This window comes from Trichogramma pretiosum, unplaced genomic scaffold (assembly GCF_000599845.2).
Source record: "Trichogramma pretiosum strain Unisexual culture from Peru unplaced genomic scaffold, Tpre_2.0 scaffold76, whole genome shotgun sequence".
Taxonomy (NCBI): Eukaryota; Metazoa; Arthropoda; class Insecta; order Hymenoptera; family Trichogrammatidae; genus Trichogramma; species Trichogramma pretiosum.
The window spans coordinates 345333-357940 of record NW_019640848.1 but is presented as its reverse complement, the minus strand read 5'-3'; positions in this window follow the sequence as shown (position 1 = coordinate 357940).

Genomic DNA, 12608 nt, shown 5'->3' with positions numbered 1-12608 from the left:
TGTTTTTCGACATATTTTATTGAATCCAGAAATAATAAAACATATAACTAAATTATTCAAAAAATCCGCTGTATAAAAACAGCTGCAAGATGTATAACTAAAGTTAAATTTGAAGGTAAAAAATTCCAAAAATATAATCCAACTAAAACGAAAAGGTATTTGACGTTACACTTCTGGTGTCCATGAATATTAGCCAATTTTTCCACGCCTAGCGCCGTAATATACTATTACATTCAATTGACAATTTTTTATTTAGTTTCTAATTTAGTCGAGGCTGCTGTCGTAGCCTCGAGATATTACCTTACTTTACCAACAAATTGGATGAATTAAAACTCATTTACTCAAAGTATTCGTTAAATATTCATCAATCAAGTTATTGTACTAGAGTACTACAATTTATATGATTTACGATTGAGACAAGCTATAGAAGGACTCGAGTTATTATTTGACCAATTAACACGCATAAACATGCAACGCGTGAGCGAGAGACAGAGTCGCAGAGATACATGACGCTACATTGCACGTTTCATATAGGTATGAGGGTTGAGTAATGCGTAGAACCGAGTACCTACTGCTACTGTGCCGAGTACTGTGCATGCCTCAGCGGCAGTGAACGGTCACTCGACACTACCTATAGCGTCGACCAATCACAGCGGCAGAAGCAAAGAGACTCTACTGAGACTATAAACCTACGATTATCGCGTTCGCTCACTCGCTCATTTTTCACTTTTCCGCCGAGATTCATTTTCATTATCAGTGATACTATAGATAAAGAGTATCCTGCACGAAAATACCGACCGATAATTTCCACAGCGAACGGCGACGATTTCGCCTCGACTACAACTCGTTCCGAGAATGCGTAGCGGCGACAGTACCGCTGTGGCACTTTGACCGCTATAGCTGGCAGAGTCACGCCGCCGCTATAGCTACACCGCATGTCGAGTCGGGTCTATTTCAGTACACGTTTGGACGCCGCAGGAGCTAGCACACAGTAACGATCGCATCGACCGTAGTCAGTGATTCTCGTATACCAAGTGTAAAAGTTGAACATATAAATTTTGTCCGATAACTGAACGTTTTTCAAAGTGAGTTTGCACAACGACGATGGCCGACTTCGATTGTGATTCCGAATGTAGCTACGACAGTGAATTCGACTACGACCTGAACATCGACGTGGGTAACGGGGACGCGACGAGCAAACTGAAGTGTCTGCGTCAAGCGGTCAATTGGGATATCGAGGAAGAGCGATCAAAACTTTTCTATTATTTTAATTATTTAACATTGGAATGGGCCGAACCTTTTTTTCCGGTAGGAAGAATTGTCAATCTCCGAAACATATTTCGGCCCGAAGAGATTGACTGGCTACTCTCGAAGGCCGTGAAAAAATTAAAAAATTTCGAGGGAGAAGATTTCATTAAGTTCGTGGCTGATATGGGCTATAAGGACGAGCCCAAACTCGATCAAGACGGCAAGCCATTGCTGCATCGCTCCACGCCATTGCATCATTTGGCTAATTGCTATAACTACTCCAGCACACCAGATCTTTTCGAAATCTACGATAGATTCGACGTTAATTACACCGACGAACGAGGCCTTACACATTTCCATGTGGCCTGCATGTTTGACGTTAGCGATGTCGTCGAAAAATTCCTCGAACTCGGTCAGGATCCGAATTGCCTCGTAACAGAAACAGGCAATTCGCCGCTGCACGTGGCTGTTGACCGGCTTCACGAGGGGGTGGTCGAAGTATTGTTGAGAAGAGGTGCAAACCCGAATTTGACTAACAAAGACGGATTGACATCGCTGCATCTTCTTTGCACGAGTTATGATGATACCCTGACTAATAGCATCATGGAACTGCTTTTCAAAATCTGTGACGAGACGCATCAGTCGCTGCAGGTGGATACCGTGGACAATTTGGGCCGGACACCGCTGCAATCGGCCGTGGCGAATTTCAATCACGTCAATATCGATACTCTACTGGATCACGGTACCGATCTGTCTGGGCTTGTTTTTCCCACTGAAAGTCATTTCGCCGAGAACAAGAAATTGTTTCAGAGAGAAGAAAAATCGCGTCTTGTATCTCGTATTCTGAATACTGTCCAACGCTTGGAGAAACGAGGATACGAGCTGGACCGAAGCGACCGCCTCGTGCTCATGAAAATATTCGCCGAGTTCAATCTGTTCAATGAATCGAAGGATGTTGATAAATTTTTCCAGCGTTTGGCACTGGAATTTTTCATAGAATTAACGTGCCAATGGCTGCCAATTCTATGTTGCGAAAAAATCATCAGAAAGCTGAAAAACGAGGATTTGTTTCACATTTGCCTGGCCACCACGGATAAAGCTACGAGTTAGAAAATCTCAATATCAATTAATGGCAATTTGATGGGCCTATTTTTAGATATAGTAATGGTTTCTTTTTGTAGACGATAATTAAACTGATCTTTAAAGTCCCTTTGTTTCACAAAGAATGTAACAATCGAAATAAATTTATAAAAAGAGCATAATTTTGATATTTTTTGTATGTTTTTTTGTTTTAACAGTTTTCTCTATATAATTCTTTAATATAATTCTGTAGATTTTCTACGATTAAAAAAAAAATAAATAAAAGAAATTAGTTTTGATGTTCACATTTAATGGCACAAGTAAAAAATTTAAAATTGTATATTAATTTATAAATTGCACCTTAGTTTGAATGACATAAGACCGACTCTAGTATCCTTTACCTAGCCAATTTCAAAGCACATCCTGGACACCCAAATTAACAAAATATTCACAATCAGTAATACTTTCAAAAACTCGAAAATCTTTTGCTCGTTATATCTTACTGTAATTTGCGCTAACGCAGTTTCTAGTAGCGTATCAAGTCACAGCGCTTGGAGCAGCAAGTCTCGCAAAGAAAGTAAAAAAATTTTTTAATTTTGACAGACTGTAAATCGTTATAGTTTAAACCAATCATAACAATTGCAGTGTTTCATCGATATATATAAGAACGCCACAGAATTAACAAGAGGAAGATCGCATCGACTGCAACGGTGCCAACAAAAGTTTAGTGAAAAACACTGAAATATATTTTTAATTATCGGCAGTTGTGTCTGTGCACCCGTGTCTGCATTATTTGTATCCTCTATAACTTCAAAAGGTAACTAGCACCCGTCGGCATAAGCGATGTCAAATCCTCCTTCCTTAAAAAAATGATGCGTGGTCGTTTTATTCGTCACCTCATTGGTCGAGGAGTAACTGCGCCTCGCTTCATGATTGGTCGGAATCTCGCGTCGGTCGTTCATATAATTATTTTAGTGAGAAAACTTTAATGTGAAATCATTATTTGGCGTGGACAAGTTTCTCACGTAACTTGTATATTGTATGTATACGAGTACAGCAAAATATCGCACTCGAGGCGTGCGAGATTAGTCTGGGGACCATGCTGGGGTCGACAGTCAACTGTCCTCTCGTAAGGACTCGTTGCAGGTGCAATAAGCCATCGTGATAATAATTGATTCTCTTGCAAATAATTTGCACAGGTGTTAATCCATCGTTGTGGTCCAAATTTGGGTCACGCCTGTTTTCAGTAACAATTCGATCACTGTCAAGCTCAGATACAGAGTTCTCTTACCAACTAGAGCCAAATAAAGCTGGTAGGGCAAGTAATAGACTATTTATACAAAGAGTACCTAAGATGCAGTTTAGCGCTCGTTGTTCGCAAAGAGATACAAATGCTAGCTATATGCAGACTCCGTTTGATTTATACCTACAGGATCATGTGTACCGTTTTAATTCATTTCTTATTGATATGCAGCAAACATTGTTACGAATGGACTTTTTCTTTTTTTTTTTTTAATCGAATACTTAGAAAAAAATCGGTTACTCGTACATTCGAATACTCGACTGGAACTCGAAAAAAAAAACCTCGACTAGATCGTGTGCTCATACAGTCGCGATTGTGCAGTTGCAGACTGCTTAGGCGCACACGCGCCTGTGCTCGCGTCGCTCTGATCTTTAAATCAAGTGCATTGGCATGCACGCGAAGAACTTTCGAATGCAATGGCAATGCATACGCCGTTATGATATCTACGAAGACCGTTAATGCGCCAACTTCTCAAAGATCGCTAAATATTGCGTCAATGATGACAACTGAGCTTTTTTCCTCGGGTACAGTAAAAAGTATATCGTGTGAAAGTATATTTTTCTAGGCTTTTCGAGTTGTTTGCTCGTATTGATTAAGTGTTTTTCAATTTTTCCATATCAAGCTCTCATCGCGTTTTTGATTCTTTACCGTTTGTACGCGGTGAAACGGTGTCGTTGCTGGTGGTGAATAACCCTCTAACCCGAGGCCTATTGCTGAATTATTTTATTCTTTGTCAGCTCGTTTCGTCGTCGTTGTCTCGGTCTGTTTGTGACTTATCGATAAAATCAAATGGAACACAGCGTTATCTCTCTCCCAATCTCTCAAATCACAAGACAGAACTTTACTCATGATCGACCTATTAGGAGCTACTGGTCACAACGTACCGATCGCGCGAATTCAAATCGCACATTCAAGGCCCCGTAAATGTTGACCGCGAGCGCGATCTGCGCGCTCGACACAATGCGCTTCCCATGCGCATATTTGAATGCTCGAATATCGCATTATACAGTGCCGCGTACATCGTTTCGAATTCACGGCTCGAGTTCGCGCTCTAAAATTAACTGTATTTACTTGAATGTGCTTTCATTCGCTCGAGATCTCGTAAACTGTTGTTGGTCGCTTGCTCCTTTTTGCCATTGCAAATTCTTCAAAAGTTTCGGCAAGAAATGTACCAGCTCATACCACCCGTGTCGTCGAGCTCCGTATACAGCGACAACAACGGCACTTGGCGCGCGTACGCATAGCGTTTTTACAATTAACGCACGCAAAAAAGAAATAAAGGCTGATGATGTAGCCGCGGCCGTCGGGCAGTCGTCGCGACAAAAAACAAAGGTATAATGCCAGCCGAAAATGTGTCCTTTATAATGTAGCTGCAGTTCACGGAACAGGCGAATATCGTATCGTTGCACGTATTACACAACCGGTTCGCGGCTGCAGCTGGGCAATTATCAAGGTAAAAATTCGAGTTATGAAGAAGTTAAAAAACGTGCCACCCGTCCCGGGATACGTGACTTGATACAAAACCACGTGTATATATGTACAATAATTGTCTGGGCAAAGATGCTGCCTGCGTGCGACGCTGACGCCGTAAGTAGCAGTTTATAGTAGTACGAGTCAATGACCGTGCGAAATGCGAAATGCTCACCCGGGCCAAAAATTCGCCATTCTTATTCGTTTGTAACTCGTGCATGCGTGTAAAGTCATCGGCCCCCCCTCAAAGACGTCGCTCCTGTATCATAGCGGTACAATTCGAATTCACGCATAACAAAGGTCTAAACTCGGTAAACAATTGTAAAGAAATCGAGATATCATTAGCTCAACGTGTATCGCGCGAAAGTCGCGCTCGGGTGTAATATCCGATCCGGTCGACGCGCCACAAGACGATCGTCTCGATTATAATAGCCGTAATTTGCCTCGATCGACTGTGTATAAACCTCACTTTTTATTTGGAATACATCATTTCTCAGACGATAATAACATAATTCGCGCTTGCGCGATTTTAAAGATCGGTTTTCTCGAGTGACTCTTCGAACCTCTACGCGTTATACTCATGTAATATGGATCAATGAGACGATAGCAACCAATGCCACGCGATCGATCAATCTTGTTGAGTTCGTATTTTTCTCAACGTTCTTTCCAACCCATCATGAAAAATATCGTTATCCCTGTCATATTACCTAGCAAAATTACTAACATTTACAATTTCAAGCATCGCGCAATATTATAAGTACATCTATTACCGATCTTTCGTTGAATCGTAAAGAAATGCATTTTCTTCTCTTCATTTCCATTTACTTGCCACTTTTGTTTATCTTACGTTAATTTAATATTGCGCACAATTATTTCAAATATGTAATTGCCAACGAAAAAAAGCGAGGAAGATCCAGCACGAAGCCGGCCGTGAAATTGCAGTAATTTCTCGGCATTTATTTCATTATCCTCGACTCGAATTCATCTCGGATGCACTGCGCACAAATACATCTGCAGATATTTCGGTTAAATACGCAAGCACGCACGCGCGCGCGCGGCATTCGAAACGCAGAAGAAGCTTCTATACACGCTCTCGGGTATTACTTTTGGGAAGAAATCGGCCGGGTAATTGCGCTCGTTTCTCTCTTCCCCCTTTCTCGAGTGGTACATAAAGGATAGTTGAAAAAAAAAGAAAAAGGAACAGAAAAGACTTGCCGAGCACGACCTTGATGTTAATGCTTAACATGCATGCGGACTGTAGTACGTATCCCTAGAAGGTTCGCTACAAATAGCAATTCATCCGCTATAATAGTAAAAAGCGACCACTCGGCGCGCGCATACATGAACACACATGCATACTTATATATAGAGGGAGAAAAATCGGTTCTCCTACATATCGGTAAGTCCATGTGTACGTAAGTTTATTCCGAGCTAGTAGTGCACACACCGACGTAATAATACCCTCCACTCGAGCTATATACATTTACGCAGGCGCACATACACGGCATAACATTGAGTGGAGGGCCAATGGCCTTACTTCAATACCGGTTCCCTCCCCTTGAACGATTTCGATCGCGCGCAGAGAGGCACACATACAGTAGCCGCCAGAGCAGTTGCTACCACCGCGCACGGCAGAAAGAGAGAGAGAGAGAGAAAGAGTAGCAGTAAGAGCAGCAGGTCTCGTAAGGGTCTGCTACCAAGTCTCGCTGGACCTCATTTTTCGTTTGACCAGCGTGCCGACAGCAGGGGCAACAGTCTGCTCCCGATCCACGTACATTTACCTATATACATACACAGCGGGCAATCATGGGACTTTTTCGAGTCGGAGCTTTCGCGCTATTGCTAAGCTGCGCCTTGGCCAAGAGCATCACTACCTACGATCAGCGTCAAGACGGACAAGTGAACGTGCAGATCGACGTCAAAGATGTACAGATCGTCGCCCTGATGGATTCCAAGATGCTCGACGATTACCAGGTAAGCCCATCGATTTTTGTCCTATCGTGATTTCCCTTAGCTCGTTCCGATCTATACCGATCTATCTCCGATTTGCAGAATTACGATTACATCTACGACTACAACGATTTTACGATTAAGCCGGGCTCGACGAAGCCACCGAAGCCGACGACACCGACTACGGCGAAACCACCCGTCAAGCCATCCAGCGTTGGCAATCCGCAGCCTGCCCACTTGCCATCGATCGGCAACATGAACGACATGCTGAGCTTGTGGCTCTCGCCCAGCAACGTCTCTTCCCCGTCCGTAGAAACGATTACCTCGAGCGATGGCCCGTCAACGACGACCACAAGAGCGACGACTACTACGGCTCGGCCCACCAGCGCCGGCCAAGACGCAATTTTTCAAACGGACGATCGTATAAGCGAGATCCTCAACAAGATCAATTCGATCGGTCTCCAGGCTTCGTCGCAGCTTCTGCAGGCCAACAACAACAACAACCAGACGTTCGATCTGCCTCTGCAGCCGTTGCCGGCGGCTGGACCGACGCAACAGCAGTTGGCCTTCACCCCGACCAAGCTGTCCCTTTACTTGGGCATCGGTCGCGACAACGCCTTGTCGACGCAGGCGAGAAAAGCCGCGCCACCTCTGCCGGCTGCTAGTAACGATACTCTACTACTGCCGCTCGAGGCGACCAACGACAGCGGTTTCAAGCTCGATAAGGAGCCGGACAGAGAGACGGCGACCAAGATCGAAGCCGTGCCAACGACGACTACGACTGCTCCTACGACGACGACGACAACGATTACGACGACGATCAAACCAGCAGCAACGAGCAGCAGCGGCGCCGGGACAACTAGCGAGCCCAAAAGACGATCGTGTCCAGTTGGCTTCGTTCTGCGTTCCAACGGCAAATGCTTCAAGCGTCGTCATAATTACCTTGCGTAGGTGTCCAACACACCCTCGTTCAATAACACATCTAGCAATCCGTACCAGACTCAAATTATAATGCGTATACTTGACGAGAAAGTACCATAATATACGATTAGACTTTTATGTTTTTTTATTACATCTTTTTATTGGAATTGTATAATATTTATTTATTTTGTTTTTTGCTTCCACTTGAATTCGTACAGCGAGCGAGTAAAATAGTAATGACAATGCTTATACCTCACATCGACGTATGCTCCGTAATTACGCACGTGCTTGCGAGAAGCTTTTTATATACAATTCAAAATAATCAGTGAGCACGCGCCGACCGACTGTTGGCTTGATTTATTTTGTATTTTAAACAGAGGAATTGATTTATTTGCAGGCCGGGATTGGCAATCATGAAACTGGCTCCGTTGCTTTTGAAAAAAACCGGAGAGCTAACTGCAGCTGGTCTAGCAGCTGGACGACTATGATTATAGACAAATAAAAAATATTTATTTACGAATATAACGCTATAATATTGTATACGAAACGATAATTTTTATATTATTACGAATGATTCAAAAAGTGATATACATATTTTATATACGACTTATAAGATAGTACGAGTGCGTAAACGACAGTATTTCTTTAGCATCTAGTATGCATTATTGTATAAATTTATCGACATAGCGAGTACTATAGAATTGAAATAAAGAAAATAGAGAAGAAGAAAAAATCAGGAGCTTGAAACACGGCATTATCGTCATTTCTTTCAACTATTTAATCATAAAATATTTACAGTGGTAACAATGCATCTCTTCCTCTGTCTTGTGCTATGCACGTAAGTATATATATACAAGCAGCGCACGCTCGAACAAATTAGTACATTACAACGTTGCCTGAGAAATCGTCTAATACCTACAAATACATGCTACATACGGTGTGTGTGGGGAAAGGACGAGGCTTTGCAGTATAGCATATATAACTTGCCCAAGACGATACATAAAGGGCCCTTTGCTCGCTCGTATCTATATACTCAAGAATGGTAGAGAGAAAGAGAGAGAGAGAGTAAAAAAGGCTCACGCGAGAGGGAGCATCGTCCCCTCTCGTTGCAACGGCGAACTCATCGCGGCTGAAAAGACGACGGTGCAGCGTAGTAGTAACGTCCGCTGCACGTATAATACTTGTGTGCATATGCGCGACTAGCACCGGCTAAAACAGCGAGGAATCCCTCAGTCGCGGCTGAGTCAGCGATCGCGACGGTGTGCGGCCCCCTGTTCAACGAGAAAACAACGAGAATAGCGTAACAATAGTTGCTGGTCGATCGTTCGACATTAGTAATCGCATTCGCGCGTGATCCGCACCCGACTCGGCTCTCGTCTCGTCTCGTCATCCGCCTTTATATATACACGTCAAGTCTCCCCTGCCGAGGCCACCGATCCGCGCCTCACGCGCACATTATCATTTATAATGCTAAAAAAGGTTCTGGTGCTAGTGCTAACGGTGCAGCTGCTGCTGGAAGTCTGCTCGGGGCTGGCGCTGCCCTTAAGCGGCGCGTCGGAGGCTGCCGCGGGCCGCTCTCTCTACGACCAGCGCCAGGAGGGCGACCTCAACGTGCGCGTCGACTTGGACAATTTCGTGCTGCTGGTAGCGAGGCCGGTCTCGAGCCTCGATCTCTTCGGGGCCATGGCCGGTCTGGCGGCCGCCGCCGACGCCAAGCACCAGAGCAGCGACATACAGGCAGCCCATAGTCCAGCTGCCAACGAGCAGCAGCAGCAGCAGTCGCACGAGGATGATCAGCTGAACAAGGAGGAGCCGAGGGCCGCTGCGGTGGTAGTCGCGTCGGCGGCGGCCACCAGAAAGGAGACGGCCAAGGGCCTCGAGGAGGTCGTGCGGACGCTGCGCAACATGAAGGAGAAGGAGCTGAGGGACCGCAAGGAGTCCGAGGAGAGATCGTCGTCCGGCCTGGACGCCAAGTACAAACTGCTCGAGTCGGTCGCGGAGCCGCAGAACCTCAAGCTCGTCGGCGACGCCGTGGAGAACTGCGGACCCGGCAGGCATCGCGACAGCAAGGGTATCTGTCACGGAGAGAAGTCAAAGGCTGATGAATAAAAATAATCACACGTATCACCATACGTTTTACGTTTTTGCATTTTAATTATTTATTGTAAGCATCTCTTCGCCGAGCTTTATGTATTAGCGTGTACGCCCAGATGATATTATTATTATTATTATTACTATACTATTATTGCAATGCAACAAATGAATTAGAATATCGGTGTGTCCAAGTATATCGTACATAAATATAATATTTTATTATCGTCGTATTCGCACGCACAATATGTACAAGTACAATTTGTATCTACTGCTAAGAGGTTTATTTTCTTCATATCGGTTACCCTGATGAGATTCAATAATAATATGACTAAACTTTTTTTTGATAGCTTTGATTATGGTTTTGTTTTCAATGAATCGCGGCGAGACTCACCCATTATATATCATAGCCGTTTATATTAAAAAACATTCACACGCTAGCACTCATTTCTACTGTCACAATTATTATGGACTATCGACAATTATTGGATCGGCTGTTATACTGTACGTCTTTGTAATCGTGCTTCCTTATAACCGTGATATATTTGTATGTAATACGAGAGCACAATTTAATTACAAAAAAAGTATAAAAAAATAAAACTCACGCAAATAAACGACACGTCCATGTGCGAATGTTCCTTTGAGTTATTTAAGTATTTATTTATTTTATCCTATACATGCGGCGTTTATCGTATTCATATAACTCTGTATACGCTTAAAAAACGTATAATTATACAATTTCATTGCACGCGAGGCATTGTCTCGCTGAATGTATACGATTGATTATCATAAATGTATTACAATATTCCAATTGTCAATAAAAACAAAAAATTGATCAAGTTCACTCCAGACGACAAGTTTGATACCTTTATTTCATACCTATTGCTGTTATATTCGATAAAAATTGGCATCAGCTGGGACACTCGCAATGTCTTAGTTGGAAGGAAGAAAACAGTTTGAATTTGCATCTCGAAACGGTACCAGCGTCGTACAATATAAACCCACCGACGCTAGCCACTCTCCACGAGTTTTCTTGAAAAAAAAAAAATGCCATAAAACGACTCGCGTGTACACGTGCATTCGGGGCCAATCTCTCTGCAGCTCGATTATAAAAGACAAAAAGAAAAAAAAATGAAGCCGAAACTGTTATTCTCACCTCGAGTCGAAAATAATCGCTTACAGTTATATGAAGCGCGCAGGCGGCTATTTACTCGTAGCTATCCGCTGCGCGCGGAAAAATCCCCCGCACCGCCGCGGAAATCGGGGGCGAGAAAGAGATAGAGCGAGCTTTGACCAGTCGCGGCTCGAAAAATATTACATTATAGCCGAGCAGCTCCATTCGAAGAAAATGTGTGCGCGCGCGCGCGCCTCCTCGTAAACGATGTAGCATTTCCAATTGCCATTTTGCGGCTTTGCATACGTAAGTACGTACGATCGTTTGCGATAAGTCCGCGTTTGGTATAATAGGCCAAGAAATGTCGTGATGGACGGCGGGGGCCGATGATTTAACGATATTCGAATCGGCTCGAGTTGTAAATCGACGAACGTAAAATGTACGAAAGAAAGGACTCATCTCGATTGTCTTACGTGCTCGTGTTTGTCTATGAAAAGTAGAGCAGCTCGCAGAATCTATACACGAATTCACGTTAGAAACTCCCCCGCGTTATAAATAAAGCCGATCTCTCGATTGAATCGGTCATCATTACGGTACCTTTAAATGTCAAATTGTTACATCTTCATCGTTACTTCCTTTTTTCTTCTTTTCTTATCGTCGAGTCACGGCCGCAAATATTCAGAGATGGTTTCTCCAAAGTAAACGAGCATATATTGCACGAAAAGAACCGTCTCTATAGAGTCGCGTGAAAAATTTGCCAATCACAACTCTGTGCGTGTACGATATATTACGGCTTTGATCGGGGCTCGTGACACGCCACATTTGTATAAATAAAAGTCGGTGCCGCAAATATCCGCGCGGGTAATTGATACGCAAAAACGAAGATTTACGTACGACGTGCGCTCGTACTTGTAAGGGTTTTCGCAATTGCGTAGAGGCATCGAGCACCGAAGGTGCTTATACATGTAGCACCCAACACAAGTATATAATGTACAACGTGCCGCATGGTAAGATTGTGCTGCTGCTGCTGCTGTAGTAAGTGCGCTGGTGCAGGGCAACGTCCGGCGATGGCCCCTTACCTTGACAGCGTGTGTACTTGGGATTCACGCGCCGTTGCCCTCGCGCTACTCCTGTGTATGGTATACCATATACATAAGCGGCCCACGGCAGAGAAAGAGGAAAATAAGCAACAGGAGGCTTATACCCGCCAAGGAGGTGGCTCGGCTTTTTCTCTCCTTGCTCTCCTCTTCCTCTCTCACTCGCAATTGCTCGTATAGCCGGCACGCGGCGCACCAAGGGAAAATGTACATCCACCGCTGCACGCAGTAGCGAAGCGCGAGTGCAATATCGAGAAAAGCCCGTACGCGCGAGGCTCCGTACGTATATAGATCTCGCGGCGTTACGGTTCGATGTACTCGCGAGCTTAAAAAT